Genomic DNA, 15,775 nt, shown 5'->3' on the forward strand with positions numbered 1-15,775 from the left:
AGGCTATCGTTATTGAGACATTTTATATTTATTTTTTCTGTTACTTGTGCTTAATCTTGCTTTTTCCTTGTGGCATTATGTTCCATTCTTAATTTACATAGCAGTAGGCTGTGATCACTCCCAACGTTTGCGGAGTTGAGAGTTCCTCACATCCATCACCTTGAGTCGAATGACTGGTCTATGATGTAGTCTATGACCGATGTTTGGCCGTGGAAGTTTTGCCATGTACTTTGTATTTTTCATCGTGTTCAAAAAATGTGTTATTAATTCGCATTTTTTGACATCAGAAATCAATCAGAAGTTCGCTATTCTCATTCTCGGTTTCTTCGTTAAATCGTTGTTTTACGTTGGGGACAACCCGAGCTCCAATCCTCTCATTTAGATCTCTCATTATTATTATATGCTCACCCACGGAAATTGAGTCTATTACTTCTTGTAATTCCTAAAATCTTTCCCTTAGGTGTTTGGGTTTGCTAATGTTCGGGGCATACACGCTGATGAAGTTTATAGCTCTGTTCTTTATTTTTATTATCATTTTCATGATTCTTTCGTTAATGTACATTATATCTTGGATATGAGTTTGGAACCTTTGGTGGATAAGGAGACCCATTCCTTTTTTGGCCCGATCTTCCTTCCTCTTTTCCGAGTATATCAACATATATTCTCCATATTGCCGCGTTTCTTTCTCTTTTTTTTTATTTCCTGCTGTGCACATATAGCGATTTTCTTCTCTGCTATTTCTGTTATTATTTCCTGGTCTCTGTGATGTTCCAGGACATTATGTTCTAGATTGCTATCCTTAACGTTTGTTTTGCCATAAATCGTTTTTTCCTAGTTGATTGCCTAGTTATTATCATTTTAGACCGTCCATTTCCGAGGCTTTCATCAGCTTTTTTAGCAAGTGCATGTTTTTTATTGCGGGCAGGATGCTAGCCTGGCCCGCGAACCCTCTTCCTTTATCCGGGCTTGGAACCGGCAGTGGCAGTTTCTAAGCTACTCAGTCCACCCTTCTACTAACCTCAGGCGATATTTAAACTCTAATCTAAAAATTGTAACAAAAATTGTAATTTAAATATCTTTAATATCTTTTTTAAGAGTTTAAATTTTAAAACACATACATATTTGATAGCAAAATTTGAGACTTTAAAATTATTTTTAGATGGATCTGGTAAAGGAAGAGAAATACAAATTTATATCTCTGCAATCGCTAGAATGAGTCATTTTTTGCAATGAAAGAATTTTTATGAAAGAATTTTTATAATCGAATTTTGCAGAAGCGAACAAAACGCGAGAAGCAAATGGATAAAAGATAAACAACAAAAGTTTGTATTAAAAACGGACTTTGTGATTTTGATTTTTGATCAAGATTAATTCTGCTGGTGAGTGATAATGTCATGTTCGGCTAGAATATTAATTTGATATCATAAAAAATCTCTTCGTCTTAATGTATATAAATAATAATAATGTCGTATCAAATTAAATAAACAGAGGAAAGCAAGAAAAAATTATAGCAATTAAAGAACATTTTTATATAAAAAACAGTAAAGAATGCGATGGCGCCAATTAAGAGGTGGAATTTGACGGAAGTTGATGAGAACAGGATGATGACATCAATATCAGGTGTGTTGTGCAGAGAAGATTTCGCTGATGTCGTTCAAATGTAAAATTCATGAATGACAGAAAGACAGCCGCGTAGTATATTCACAAATAGGTACATTATCAGCTAACATAGTCTCTCTTCATGAATTATAAAGTCTTAACTTCTCAAGAAATATCTGTGTGAAAGCATGGAATTTTTGTTTGTTAGATTTTGAATAAAAAAGCTCTATTATTATTATTGTTGTAATAATATAACAATAATTTAAAATAATAAAAATAAATTTACAATAATTTTACAAATATTCTATTTTAATAAATTTACAAAAAATACAAGAAAATTTTACTTATCTAAATTTTTATTTCATATTTCTCGAAAAATAAACGAAATGATTTATGTTCTGGATTTAACTACTTTTCCATGATGTCATTATCATAGGAATCTTACAGCTTGACGGTGCCGGAAATTCCGCAATTGCCAAAATTTCACATTGTTATCGATGACGTTGATTTAAGCATTGAAATGTGTGGGCTAAAATTCGAGAATCCTTTTGGTCTGACTTTTACGTCACTTTGCATTACTAACGTGATCATCCGACGAGCTTTCGGAGTCGGTTGGGCCTTCACTGTCATGACCTTCTCTTTAGATAAAGTATTTCATTAAAGAGCAATCAAATTACAAACGATATGTATATTTTAATTTTAACTTGTGTGTTAGAAAATGTTATGTTTTTTGTTTGAGATTGCATTAGAATATTAAAATTATACATTTTATTTATTAAACATTGCCGCAGGTTTCTACACACATCATACAATAATATTGTTCAAAATCGAAAAACACTAAAAGAACAGTTAGCTTATTATTACTTTCAAAATTGTTATTGTCGGTCGAGGTTTTTTGATACCAACAAAGCCTATGTCGCAAACAAGTTTAATAACAAACAACTTTGACGATTAGCCGTGCGATAAACAGCAGTTGGCACGCGCGAAGCGGTGACGTAGGCCATGACGGGCTTATCGCTCTCGCTAATTTTTATCTTGTGCCGAAATTTTGAGTGGCGGCCAATAAAATTCGGCGCCCCTTCGAGAATTCGAACCGAACACGGAGGTTTGAATTGATTAGCAGCGAGCGAATAAAGATCAAGTATATAAGGGCTCGCTTATGAGGAACGGACGCACTCGCTTCACACGCGTAGAGTTGATGACCGCAATTGATACACCGCTTTATATAAGCGCTTTTCTCACTGTTAAATCCGCTTATGACGACCGCTTCTTATTGTACAACCGATTATAACATGACCGCTTATTTTTCTTCTCGGTCTACGCTTTTCTTAACTATTTGAAACTTTGTGAATTTAATTGTGTTAATTATTTAATTGTAATTAAAGATATTTTTGTAACAATACGTGCTTGACTTATTTTGTTGTTTCTTCGTGCAAAATCCATGTGTATCGTCGTGCTCGAAATCTCGCGTCATTCCCGAACATTTTTAATATTTTGTCTTAGGATTTTGTCATCAAGGTGTCTCCGCGCATCAAAGATATTATTTCCTGCCATCATTATGAATCCAAGCAAGATAGCTTCTTGAATATCGAATTAATATCTGAAAAAATCGCTAATTATTGCCGCAATATCATAGAACTAAAACAAGATTTTCCTTCAAAGATATATTTTGTTAATGATATCAGCTGTTTGATAAATTAACAATTTCAATTTTAATAGAATTATAATAATAAAATTAAAATAATTTTAACTAAATTGTTGATTTTTTACATCTTTTTTACATTTTTTAAATCTTTCTTATTAGATTTATTAGATTTTATTATATATTTTGCATAGATTGTTATCGCGAGCATTATGTGTATAACAGCCGATTGGACGGAACTGGCGAGAAAAGCGGAAGCAGCAGTTCTGACGGGTTGGAATTAAATCTATCATGTTCTCATGATCTCATGTTCTCAACATCACCGACATTCTTTCCATCGCCAAGGAAACTTACGAGGGTAATTCAAATTATTCTGGAATTTACATTAAATTATATCGTTATATGTACATTGTGCAAAAAAAAAAAAATTATAGCGTTGCAAAAATAAAAATTATGTTACAAATATACAAATATTTTATTTTCTTACAATGATATCAAATATTTAATGCAGCTTTAGATAATTAAAAATAAAAGAAACTTTTAATCTAGTAAAATGTTTATAAAAATTTATATGTATATTCAAAATTTTAATAATTAATTCCGTTAATAATTAATATTTGATATAGGTAAAGCCGACGGCGTTATCGCCATTAATATGGTATCAGGATTATTGGGACTTTGCGCTGATGCGACTACATGGCCACCGGTCAATAAGTCCACAACATACAACGGCCTCAAGTTAGGGTTATCTCAACAATCTCAAAGCATCTTCCGAGTTTTTCAATGCTCGATGCCGGTATCGACTTGGCTGATGTCGCTGTGCAGTTTTCGCATCGATGATCAGATATAGCGTGTTTCCGACTCATTTTCTCTTCATTTTAGTTTACAGTTGACATCGGTTGAGGACAGACGTAGTATTTTTGTTTTTCTTTGATCAGTTTCCTTTTGATATTTTCGATATTTTTGTTAACTATCATATATAATTTTTGTTATTTTCTCTCAATTAATTATAATGGATATCAGAAAAACGTGCAAGGCATTGTGATCAAGCCTATTATGCACTTGCGGGATTGCATCTCATCCCGGATGCATTAGTTGTACCGGCCATCCGTTTTCAAATGGAGCTTTTGCTGACTGTAGTAGCTCCTTAAATGTGTCTCAGTGCACAGTTGACCATCCATCTTTTCTTAACACCATAAAAGAAATGTTGAGAGTGGAGTTTGATAACTTTAGAAAAGAAATTAGAGAGTCATATTCGCCAACATGGCGAAGATTAAGAAGCACATCCAAGACTTAGCAAATTGGATCGATCGAATGGAGAATTTAATAGAAGAACTCAATCAGTGACCTCCTCTTCACTAGCTGAAGAGGATATTGTTGAAGAATTGGAAGATAGGAAAAGAAGATCTGCTAATTTAATATTCTTTAACGTAGATGAACCGGTGAATGGTGATTGTACAGATACTGGCATTGCTAAGAACATTAATAAAATTCAACCGGGTAACATATCAAGAATAAAAATAGCCTATTTGGAAAAGAAGCAGGAAGAACGCTCTCGACCATTGCAGGTCTCTTTTCCCACTAGCCAGGATGCAGTCAGGATTCTTAGAAATAAATCGAATTATTTTGGCCTTGTGAGAATTTTCCAAGATCAAACTACGCAAAGAAAATATTTCAAGGACTTGCAGGCTCAATTGAATGTGCTAAAGGTATCGGGAGAGATTAATAAAACTATTCTATTTAAAAATAATATACCAAGAATTGTAACTATAAATACTGAAAGATCAAAAAAACTAGCTCGATCCTCTTTAGTGTATTTTCAGAATTTTTGGGGATTAAGAACTAAACTATATGATCTGCGCGCTGCACTTGCCTTTGCTTCTGCTAAGTTTAACATTGTTATATTGGTCGAGATGTGGCTTGCGATGGTATCTCCGATGCCGAGTTAAGTTTTGACAATTATAATGTATCGCTTAGATAGAAATCGCGAGAATAGTAACTATTTAAGAGGTGGCGGCCTTTTGATTGCGGTTCGTGACCATTTATTTAGTCAGATTTTAAATGTGTCTATCAAATGTGTTGAATAACTATTTGTTGACATTTGGCTGGGTCATAAGCATGTAATTATCGAAACTGTTTACCTGCCTCCGGTCTCTGATTCTATTATTTACTGAGTCACACTATCTCTCCGTTAAGGAAATAATAACAATGTCACACAATGCCGAAGTTTTAATTGCTGGTGACTATAATCTGCTTCATACATCGTGATAATAGATATAATTACCTACAATACGTAACGAGTCCTCTTTGCCATGTCTTGGAACAGGCTAATATTATTTCGCGCTATTTTAATGAATTTAATTTTTACCAACATAACACAATTTTTAATATTGATCATAACATATTGGATTTGATTTTCCACGTTACGTGATATTTCAGTGATGCAGGTCTCAAAGTCTTTATGTGCATATGCTAGATACCATTCGGCCGTTATGATGTCCTTGCTGGTCTTATCGAGTTTGATTGCTCCTCCAGTTTATGACCTAAAATGGAACTTTAAACATGCAAACGTAACCATAAACGAATACTTGGGCAATAGAATGGGACGAAGAGTTGAAATGCCTTGAATTAAACGATGCAATTGGCTTTTTATATAAATATCTTAATTTTGCGATCTTTGCGTATGTTCCTTTGGACTCTGTACGTAGATCCTTACATGACGTCTTTCCAAGGTGGTTTTCTTCTGAATTAAGATCCTTTATGAAAGCTAGGAAGAGAAGTTCATTATCAATATAAGAACTCAAATCAATTATCAGATTATATGTCTTTCTCTCAATTGAGAGCTCAATGTAAATCTCTGTCTTCGGAATGTCTGAGGAGTTATGTGCAGAGTTCGGAGGATGCGATTGTTAATAATGATACTAGGATCTTTTGGAGCTTCATTAATGCGATATCAAGATCTGAGTCATTACCAACTTATATTTATCATAATAATTTTTATATTGAGAACAGTTCAGTCATCGCAAATTGTTTCGCGGATTATTTTGAGTCCGTTTACTCTGTCTCTGATAGAAAAAGTGGAGATGTGATGTATGAGCATGGTTTGGGTTTAACGAATATGGATATATCTATTGGTGATGTTTTCAGTCGCATCAATTCATTGCAAATTCATGTCCTGGTGTAGATGGCATTCACCCTTTGTTTCTTAGATTGTGTAAATACATCATGTCCAGAGTTCTGTGGTTGATCTACAATAAATCGCTGTTTTGCGGCGCATTTCTTGAATTGTAGAAAACCATTATAACGTAAATATTTAAATCTGGCAATAGATCCTTGGTATCCAATTATCGAGCTATCAGTAAGCAAAATTTGAGGACAAAGATTTTTGAGAATATTGTTGCGGATAAGCTAGCGTCGTTATAAAAAAATGTAATTATCAATGAGCAACATGGATTTATCGCTGGCCGCTCTACTTCAACTAATCTTCTCATTTATCACGATTATATTAACTCGTCTGTTGAAAGTGGATCTCAGATCGATGTTATCTACACTGATTTTAAAAAAAGCTTTTGACAGTGTGAATGCCCTTCTATTTTGTAAGTTGCGCGCATTTGGCATTGAAGGTATTGTGTTGAGGGGGATAATGAGCTTTGTTACTGACAGACAACAAGACGTAAATTTTAAAAATTCCTTCTCCCGTACCATTAGGGGCAGATGTTCCTCAGAGGTCACACTTGGGATCACTTTTTTTTTAACTTGTTCATCAATGATATCAGTGAGGTTTCGAGCACTGTAAAGTTTTGTTGTACGCGGATTACTTAAAAATATTTCATCATATTGATGCTCCTGATGATACTAACTTGGTACAGATAGATCTCCTTCGTTTATATTCTTGGAGTAACTTAAATGATTTACATTTCAACCTTACCAAATGCCATGTAATTCATTTCAGTCAGAAAAAAATGTATGTATGCATGATTACTATTTGGGGGGGTGCTCTCCTCTCAAGAATTGATTCCGTCAGAGATCTAGGAGTACCTAACTTTTAGCGCTGATCTGACTTTCGAAAAACATATACAAGCGATTACGGGCAATGCATTCAGGAAACTTGGTTTTATTATGCGATCAAGCAAATACTTTAGAAATATTTGTACCTTAAGATTATTATTTTGCTCACTTGTCGCATCTAAAATATGGTTCTATTGTTTGGGCTCTATATCAGAATAAGTAACAATGTAACAATGTAAATATGGAAAGAATCCAATATCGATTTCTTTGTAGAGTTTCCGTACTGATAAGCCTATGTATTACTATGATCACTATTATGACCACATATTAAATAAGCTTAATGTAATAACTCTGAAAAATAGAAGAAAGCTCTTCGATTAAATTTTTCTTTTCAAACTGATTGGTTGTTATATTGTATGCCCCGAATTGCTTGATTTGAAGTTGCATATTCCAGCCAGGCACTTAAGAAATAATCAAGTTTTTCATGAAGAAATATATCGTACCTTTTATGGAAAACATAAATCGCTAAATAGAATATGCTTGTTAGCGAACGAGTTCTCGAATAGGGTTAACTTTTTCAATATGTCCCTATCCACAATTAAACAATCGTTAATTGAGTGTCTAAGTCAGCCTCGTCTATAAATTTATTAATTCTCTTGTTTGATGATATTTACTATATTCTATTATAATTTTCTTATTTCCTTTTTTTTGTACACTAAAGGAGATATTCCTGTTTATTAATTTAAATAAATAAAAAAATAAATAAATAAATTTTTACTGTCTTCTACTATTCTCTTATCAAGTTAAAATAATTAGGGCACAAAATATCAGAGCAATGCAAAACAAAGAACTAATTAAAAATAGATGGTAAAAAACTAAATTTAAATGGTAAATTTAAATGTCGAGAGAACTCTCGGTAATAAAATATTATTCGTCAAAAATAAATAACACTAAAATATAAATTTTTTGTTTTAAACATTATAGTATGCGATTTTGTAATAAAATATTTAATATGTAGATTTGCTGTGCGATCCAGAATCAGGGTTTCATTGTGATACATGATTAGCCGAAACTTTAAAACGTTATTATACTTGAAGAATTTGCCACAGGTAAAGGATTAAGATGGCCAGAATCCATCGACATTCAAACATCAAAAAAGCAACATGTGTTTTCTTGCAATATGCAAAGACAAACTTTACTTGGCAAAATAACTATTATCAATCATTCATCAAATTTTTGATAAATTTCAATGTAAGTAAAAACAAATTTAATCAAACATAAATTAAAAATATAATAAATTTTAAACGTTCTGACGAAGAAATAGTTATACTTCTCTTTGTTTTCAAAATAATATTTATATAAAATTAATAAATTAATAAATTATATTTTGTATATAACAATAAAATTAATAATTTATATTAAAATAGTTTAATTATGACGCACATTTCTTTTATTGTTGTAATTATTAAGGTATATTTTAAAATATTTTTATTTCAAGTCTGAATTTTTTTATATTCAAATATAATATTTTGGCGAATATAAAAAACTACACGAACAAAAGATAACCGTTGAAAGTTAATTCGAATCCTTTGGATGAAGGCGTGACGGTAACAAGACCAATTATGCTGATATTTTATGTCAAAGACATAATTGACAAAGCATTAATATACATTAGCTGCAACAAAGAATTGGATAACAAGAAGTAAGTAATTACTTTGATTGAGGATGTATGTACAATAATAAATTGTAATAGGAGATCTATCTCATACATCTATATAATTCTCTATATAATCTCCTTTTCAGATATGTGCATAAATTGTTAAATGTTACAAGGCTTGCGCAGATTTCAGATATCAGACGATCATCTTCGATGCTGAAATCCACATCCCAAGATGACGGCATCGGATACACTTTGTTTGTCCATATGTCCGATTATCGATTGTATTACGTAAGTTTCAAATCAAATATAATAAAACATTATAATCTGTCTTTATAGTTTATTTTTTATTTCAGTTTTATTTTTCAGCTTATTTTTATTATTTTTGTTTCTTAATTTTTTTAGTATCGTTCCAAAAACGATTTTGCATGTAATTAAAACAGGCATAGCACCAAGAAATGCAGTCAAAATTTGTTAAGCAATAGTACATCCAATATTATCCGAAGATTTCTATATTAACATAATCTTTTACGTAGTACCTTTGATTATTAAGTAATTATTAACATCAACATGTAAAAAAATTATATTGTGTATTAATAGAATAAATTATATTTTGCAATCGTAATGTCATTATGCAATTATTATTAATAAATTATGTAACAATCCTAAATTAAGTATATGATTAGCGTTAATAAAGGATTTAATTTAAGAGGAATATAAAGAATGTAAATAATTCTTTACGATCATAAATTTCTATTGCATTTATGTCATATATTTGTGCATATTACAATATGTACTACTCAAACAATGTTCGAGATTGCAACGATCTCGAACTTCGCATTTTTGTTGCCGCGCGACCGCGTCATCGCCGCGCGCGCGATGCGAGGTAGCGTTTTCTGCGACCGAGCGAAAACGCGCGGCAACAACAAACATCGTCGCCCTTCTCGAAGGATCTAAGGTAAAATTGCGATAAACAAGTCACCTAAAAACTGTCGGCGGAAGTGAGTAAATTTCTAGAACCTTCTGGATCCTTCGAGAAGGCGACGACAGTATAAAAGTAAGCCGCCAACCGAGCGCGGCGCATTCCGCTCAGAGTACTTTTGACGCGTGTACGCTATGCGAGTGAAATAAAGATTCGGTCTCGTTTATTGAAATAGACATATTTCAGTGCCGTTGTGTGACTACCGGAGTTATTCCGAGACAGACGATTTATCGCTGTTTATCCGCCGCGTGCGAATTATAATCGTATCTCGCGTATGATTAATATAGCAAAGTGTTAAGATTCTATTCATCTTAGAATCGAGCGCGTCTCGATACTCGCGGGTGTCGTTGTCCGTCGGCCGTCTCATTTCGCGCTTGTCTCTTTTGGAGCACGCTCGCTCGCACGCTCGCTATAACTTTCTCGCACAAACAACATAAATCTAGAGTAAAGCATATGCAATTATAGCCTCTCAAACAAATTAGATTGATCAACTCTCTCTTGTCAATCTTAATCAGTTATTTAAAACTGGTTAAGATTGAAACTGATTAAAACTTATATTTAAAGAATTATAAATTTTTAAAAATATAATATACAACGGCCATAAATTTCTTTCTTAAGATATTTTTTACATATGAAATTTGTGAGATATTGTGTTCAGAACTGTTATATGACTTTATGTCAAAAGTAACAAACTGCAGGAGTGCGAGGTATTCTTTAAAATCTTACGTGCACGATTAAATGTAAGGATTCTCTTCTTTTTTTGCCAACTTTGAATCACTTATTAGATTAACGGATATTTGGGGTTATCAACCCATTTATATTTTGCGCAGTGATTATTACAATCTGTGTCAACGTCTGGCCTGAAAAATTGATGTTTTTATAAAAAACTTAGCTTAAATTTATATTATATTTTAAGATGTCTACTTAAAAAAAGTTGAAATAAGCTTCGTAATATATTCTACGTAAAATTATTATTATTATTATTATTTATTTATTTTTTAAATTTGTCTTACTGGCAATCATCTGTCGGGCATACACATATGAAGCACTGTGGTTGCAATATGTTATAATATGTATTTCCGATACCATTAGAAATTATGGTGTCAACGCCTTTAAGCACTCGTATTGCTTAGAATCGCAAGAGCAAGCTGATCTGTAGCCAAAAAATTGCAAAAAAGAAAAAAATAAAAAATTATTAATAAAACTAACGTTAATTAAACAGATCTATTATTTCGCGGATAATGATAATATGTAAAATATATATGATTTGATAATAAAACTTACATACCAGTAGATTTACACACGTTTTATATATGTCATACATAAGTAACATTCTTTTCAGATAATACTAAATATGAATGTTCAATACAATAAATGTTGGAAGTAATGCTAAAGTTATCTTGTTCGTTCAATTACCTTGTAAAGATACCATCGTTCTTAAGATTGGCCTTTGTATCACCGGCCAAGATATAGCTCTCGCATTTATCATGCTGCTTGCAACAGACATCTGTCTTGTTAAAAAAGCCGAGGTCGCTTTCATTTTTAGTTAGATTTCCAGCACCGCACCAGAATGTTCCTAACACAAGTATCTTTATTTCAAAATAAAAAAACTATGAAAAAATTCTAATCAACAATAGTAATATAATTGATTTTTTTTCTTTCCGTCATTCAAAAATACATATGCATTTTATTTTATGTTTTTATATTGATAAATTTTTAATGCAAGAGCAAGAGAGTAATCAGTAAAATAACAATCAAATGATCAATATTGGAAATATATATAACTGATAAAAAAGAATAAATTTTGTATTATGTGTAATTTATCTATCTCAAATTTTGTAAAAGGTATCAATAAATTCCTAAATCAATGTAATAATAAAAAAAAAAAAACAATTGATAACAGATTTAAAATATTTAATTCCATTTAACTCAACAAACATTTCTTTACATAAAAATATAAATTGAAAATTATATGTTTTGACTTTATACATTTGATTGCATTTATGGTAATATCTGATTGCATACAAAAGAGGAAAAAGATTTATTAGGAAATATCCTTGAATATACATGCATATCATACATATCATATGTCATCCATATCAGCAATAGATTATTCTATCCAACTTTTTCGTTATTATCGTGAAATTTTCTGACAAGTTTTGACTTGCAAATAAAACTCGTTTTCAACATGTGCAACGATCAAAACATATCTCTCAAAGTTATTTGTACTTCTTTTACAATTAATATTTATTTTATTTAATAAATATATTAAATTACACATGTATGTAGAAATTGCTTTAAATTATTATTACTATTTTACTTAAAATTTAATTTTAATACTTTTAAGCATTTTGAACTTTTGATAAAAGTTCGCATTTTACAACGAAAATTATAACTACACGTTTATCTCTTATTTCTCCAAAAGTAAAAAAGTTATCAAGAGACACGGTAGTGTTTCGCTTCAAGTATAGCGAGGCACATCGTGTATCTATACGTGAGTCGGTCATTTGCAAGTACCTTATTATAACGGTTCTCAGCAACGGCCGAACGAATTTTTAATAGGTTCAAAGGATCTTAATTAGCTTGGATCTTAATTATATAAGGAAAATATCTTTATTTTTGTTGTAATTGATCTATAATCAGAGATATTATGATGCAAAGTTCCATATGAGAAAATTTTGTTTAAGAAACGTCCACACGTCGTCATTATCATCAACAAATATGTATACATATAATATAATATAAAATGTCCATTTGTTGCTTTCGACGAAAGATTGCGCTAGCGTTGTTCAGAGTTATATTAACAACGCTCTGCAATTTAGTGATTGATTGAAAAATTACTATGGTAACCGTATCTAAACTAAAGGCCTATATTTGTGTACAAGGCTGAATTGAATCTGACCATAGTGGGTGTTCCTTTTTATTGGTCTAAACAAAGTTTTAAAAAACATGGCAGAACCAATAGAAATTGTTAGGGAAAACAATAATTTAAAAAGAAATGAAATAAGAAAATTACATACAATTTATATTTATTTAAATAAAAAAATTACGAACAGCTTGTACTTTTTTTTTAAATTTATACATTTATTTAAATAAGAAAATTACGAACAACTTGTATTTTTTTATAAATTCTTAAATTAAAGAATAAAAAAAGTTAACTCAAATAATAATAATATAACTATATTTTTAATATAATATTCTAAAATAATAATATACGATATTATAAAAATATACACTATATAATAAAAATTAAAACTTTTTAATTTTTTAATATTTAATTATAGAATGGCCATTGTTTTGCTATTGATTATATTGATTTGGTTATTCTGCTTTGGTACAGACAATTTTTATTCTATATGAAATAAATCGTTTTATAATTTTTAAACCTGATTGGTGACAATTGTGAATAAGACTGCATAACCTGCATAACAAATATTTTTTTATACAACACAATTATAATTGCTTTGCATTACACTCATTCATGTATACACTATTGCCATGTTTTTCCAAAACTAATTAAGTGGCCAGATTCTACTTTTAAGGACTCTAGTACATATAAACGAGTGTAGTGCAATGCAGTTAAAATTATGTTGTATAAAAATGCTAATGCAAGTCTTATTAACAATTGTTATCAATCAAGTTTGAAAATTATTAGATGATTTATTTCACATAGAATAAAATGTGCCAAAAGTCTACTAATCAAATTAATATAAAATAGCAAAACAATGGTCATGCAATATAAATTAAATTAAATAATGTTAAAAAGTTAAAAATTTATAATATTGTTATATTATTATTAAAAATATTATTCTTAGAATATTATATTAAATATAGTTATATTATTATTATATTTAAGTTAATTTTTTTTCTCTTTAATTTAAAAATTTATAAAAAAGTACGAGCTGCCCGTAATTTTCTAATTTATATAATTAATAATAAAACTACATGAATAACAACGATTATTCATAAAAAAATATAAAAGTATAAATTGTAAATAATAATATATATTTCTAATACACTAATTTATAATTATCCGTTATTTTTAAAGTAGATAAAAAATTTGAAGAATATAGAGATCTATAATAAGCAAAAAAAAACTGTTACATTTTGATGAAAAAAAAAGAATGATATGCCTAAAAAAATTATCTTTTTAAAAAAAGATAAAAAAGGCATCAACAATACGCTATGTGAAAAAATATTATATTTAAATAATAACATTTTAAATAAATATACTTTTGTATAAAATAATTATTTAAATTTCCTATAAAAATAATGATATCAAAAAATGTGCCAAAAGCCTAAAAATTTATGTTATAAAATATTTTTATTTTATTGTTTCCAATATTAAGAAAAATTATATTTAATAAATCGCATTATAATTAATGTAGTAGTATAGCTAAAATAAAAGTTATTTTATAAATAAGTAAATGCACAATATACGCATCTAAGGCTTTGGGATATAATTATTGAAAGAAAATTTCTCATAAATTCTAAATCGCATAAGACAAACTTACATCAAAGCAAAGTATAAAAACTTGGCGTGCCCGGATCACATTAAAACATTATCTCAAATTTATTTGTGTTGTACATCTCATATTATGCGAAAATTAATTGCATCAATCATATATTAAAATCATTAGTATATTAATTATTTATATATTATATTAGATTTTATACAAGTACCATATATACAAATCTAAAACTTCAATTATATATATTATCTACATACATATATATTATCATTCGCATCTTCTTCTTCTTCTTAGTCGTTTACCCGTTTCGGGTATCGTGACATCACAAGGCTTTGCATGATATCTCCTTCCATCTTTCTCGATCTACGGCTATTCTAACACACCGACCGAAGGACAGGCCTGTTATATTGACAATGTGATCAGTGTATCTGCTCGGTGACCTTCCTCGGCTTCTGAAACCTTCGATCTTACTCTGAATTGTCAGCTTTTCAAGACCGTCTTTGCGGATTACGTGCCCGAAAAAGGTTGTAATTCTTTCCGAAACAAGACATCGTGTGTAGTTGATCCAGGACGGACTGATTCGTTCTTTTGGCGACCCACAGTATACGCAGCATCCTCCTCCAGCAATGTATCACGAAAGCATCTATGGCAAATCAGTCTCCTTTAGTGCCCAACATTCCGCTCCGTATAAGAAAATCGGAAAGACGAGACTTCTTACAAGTCTCATTTTGGTTGAGGTTGTAATATCGTGACTCCTCCAAATTTTTGTTAGATTTGCCATGGCATTTTTGGCAATAGCTATCTTTCTTTTAATTTCTTTGCTGCATCTACCAGTACTTGTGACCAGTGATCCGAGATACACAAATCTTTGAACAACATCTATATTGTTTATTTGTTTAAGCTCTGTACGATTATTATTGGGCCTGTCCACAATCATTATTTTAGTTTTGCTTCTGTTTATTCCTACGCCAGCTTCAAGACTCGCTTGCTCGACTCTTTGCAGGAGTGTTGTCAGTTCCTCTTCCAAACAGGTAAAGAGAATGGTGTCATCAGCATACCTCAGATTACTGATTTTCTTGCCACCTATTGATATGCCACCGTCCCATTCCTCGGTTGCTTTCCTCATGATATATTCACCATAGATGTTAAAAAGTTTGAGGCTGAGGACACAACCCTGCCTCACACCCTTGCCAACATGAAAGCATTCTGTCAGTTGTCCATCCATCTTTACTCGTGCGGTGTTATTCTCATAAAGATTCATTATTAGAGTAATGCGGTGTGATGGAGTTCCCATTTCAGACAGGAACTGCCACATTTTTTCCCATCGAACGCAGTCAAAGGTTTTGTTGTAGTCTATAAAGCAAATATACGTTGCGATGTTATATTCTTTTGATTTTTCAATTCATATCTGTTCA

General features: G+C 30.9%; 1 pseudogene; it reads right to left on the reverse strand.

Moving 5' to 3' along the window:
• Positions 1-10,549: 10,549 nt before the first annotated feature.
• Positions 10,550-15,775, reverse strand: part of LOC126854273 (phospholipase A2-like) — a 179,588-nt pseudogene continuing 174,362 nt past the window's right edge.

Source organism: Cataglyphis hispanica, chromosome 13 (genome assembly GCF_021464435.1).
Source record: "Cataglyphis hispanica isolate Lineage 1 chromosome 13, ULB_Chis1_1.0, whole genome shotgun sequence".
NCBI lineage: Eukaryota > Metazoa > Arthropoda > Insecta > Hymenoptera > Formicidae > Cataglyphis > Cataglyphis hispanica.